General features: G+C 36.9%; 1 protein-coding gene across 6 annotated transcripts in view; it reads left to right on the top strand.

Annotated features, from left to right (window-relative positions):
- The window catches only part of Aplip1 (JNK-interacting protein Aplip1), a 54,460-nt gene that overhangs the window by 1,635 nt on the left and 50,325 nt on the right, over window positions 1–2,500 (top strand). The window contains exon 1 of one of the 6 annotated variants that reach the window (XM_076208625.1): window positions 384–457. The exons of the other annotated variants lie outside the window; for them this stretch is intronic. The gene's annotated coding sequence lies outside the window, so the exon portion shown is untranslated. Of the gene's footprint in view, window positions 1–383; window positions 458–2,500 lie in introns of those variants that run through there. 6 annotated transcript variants of the gene reach the window in all.

Below are 2,500 nucleotides of genomic sequence, written 5' to 3'. Positions count from 1 at the left end.
CTTCCCCTTCTCTTCTCCCCTCTATCCCCGCTGTCGTTCCCTTCAACCACTCGCCACACTACGGTAATTTAATCATACAACTACAGTAATCCAGTCTCATCCTGATAGTCAACCACTACACTCTCCCTACCCTTCTCTCTCTTTCTCTTTCTTGATCGATCAATTAATCGGTCGATCTGTCTCCATTTCAATCGTATTACTATGGATCTTATACCATGAAAAATATCACCAATGGAGTCAAAGCCTGCCCACAATTGCTAGAAAAATATATATATAAAATGTCATGGGCAAACTATCTGTGCTTAGATTCAGAGTAGAATGTTCTCGATTCCGACCGGTGATCATGTTTGTTTTGGTTGTCGGGCCACTCGGGTTCCAGAATGTTCGATGTCGACTTTACCCGTTGAATATTACTTGCGCTGTCTGAGGGATCCCATCCCATGTACTTTTGAATCTAGTAAGGCTCAGAGGTCCTTCTAAGCTGAATAAAACAGTCTAGTGTTAACTAAATCAAAACAATTTATTTTGGATGCCAGAATCAAGTTTATATAGTTATTATAATGAAAATGGAAAATAAGAACTTGGACTATCTACTGGACAAGATATATCTAGTTATATTTGTTTTCCTGAAACATATCTGAATAAAATCGTCTAGTGTTAACTAAATTAAAACAATTACTTTGGATACCAGAAGAAAGTTTATATTGTTATCATTATGAAAATGAAGAATATGAAGTTGGACTATCCACTGGACAAGATATTTCTAGTTGCATCTGTTTTTCTGAACCATATCTAAATACGGATATATTAATTCTAAGTGTCGTGAATGAGATTCATTATATCTATTAGTGCAGCGTCTGGTAGCAAACTAATACAGCTTGTGTAGGGAGTGAAATTTGAAATGTTATATACAGTCGTTGAAGGGTTAATGAATTAAACGGAAAGGATTGTAAAGTTAAATCCATTCAGAAAATATGAGAAACACGACACTCAGTGCCGTAGGTTTTGTCGTGAAAAATAGTAGAGAGCACGACTCAGATGAATAATGAAGTGGACGACCTAGATCAAGAAATGATGCATTGCAGACACAATAGATGTATTCCGCTGATGATAGAGATATAGTAGAGAACAAAAGTCTTATCCATTAGGTTAATCAATTTCCTGAAATACAGGCATTGAAATTATGGTAAAGTTGAAAAAGAAAAGAATTCAATGATAAGGAAGGGTTGTAAACCAACAAACTAGCAACAGTAATGAAGAAAAAAGTTAAAAAAGGACAGGGTAGATAGACCCCCTTGGTTGATGAGGGTGTGTGGTAGAGGTGGGGTGGGGGGTTCCATGAAGATGAACAGAGCAACTTAAAGGCGACAGCCAAAGTGAAACGAAAAATGACCACCGAGGATGGAAAGTGTTTATCGAGACGCCTGCTGCTCGATTCTCAAGTGGGTCCCACGAATAAATTAAATAATTCACCGTAAGCCAGAATAGAAGGAAAAGTGCTTCTTGGTACAGAAGGGGTTAAGCTTATACTCATGCCAACAAGATGGAGTTGGGATTAACACTTCTAAGCGAAATGGTTGTTTCTTATCTCTCTCTCTGAAAGGGCACGTGAGAGTTGCTCGAAGAAAGAGACACAAGCGAAGACTCTGAACATTTTTTTTTCTGCGATGTAAACAGTTTCTTTTGATCATAATTTATATTGATGCACAAAGAAATACATTTTAACGAAAAATACTGCACACTCGAATAGGCCAAATAGCTTTTTAAAAGAAATACTTATATTGTTACAACCACAGTTGACTTTTGTAGTCGACTGGAAAGACAAAACATGTTCTCTCTCTTTTTTTTTTTTTTTTCTTCAAAACATGACTGACATAGCTCGTTGACTTGAAATTTATTACAATTCTCACCACTATAAATTACATATTACCATTATTGCCATAGAGTACTATTATATTCATAACCATTGTTACCTATTTTTCTCATACCAAATTGTATTTACAACTGTAAAACCTGAAATAGCGCCAGGCCATATTCAACTCTATTCAATTCGTTTATCTCTGTTCACGTAAGTACTTTCATTGTGCAGTACTCAGCCCTCATGCAGTCCAGGTATCATTTTGACCCTCAACACGGCACGGTGAGTTGGGGAGGGGGGGTGAGAGGGAGAGAGTTCCTGCCTGCCTCAGTCGAATGAAACTAATTGGCTTTAGCCAGAACAGAATTTGCTTCTGAATGTTGCTCTAAAAGAAACAGGAAACATAATCTATGCTGTCCTTTTGAAGAATTTAGTCAATATTGCAAGTGTTACAATGAACACTACGAGTGGAATCAGATATGATATTCAACATGACAGTTGTTTCTATTACATTACTCAGTTGAAATCCTGGTCATTGGTAAGCAATTTTGGCAACAAAAATTGTGACTATGGTAATAGCAAAAACCAATGAAACAAGAAATATAAGAAATTGGGAGACTCGGCATTCATACTGAGCAAGCA

The sequence above is a fragment of the Oratosquilla oratoria genome, chromosome 25 (genome assembly GCF_046742065.1).
Source record: "Oratosquilla oratoria isolate Oo_2021 chromosome 25, ASM4674206v1, whole genome shotgun sequence".
Taxonomy (NCBI): Eukaryota; Metazoa; Arthropoda; class Malacostraca; order Stomatopoda; family Squillidae; genus Oratosquilla; species Oratosquilla oratoria.
This window is presented reverse-complemented; position numbering and strand designations above follow the sequence as displayed.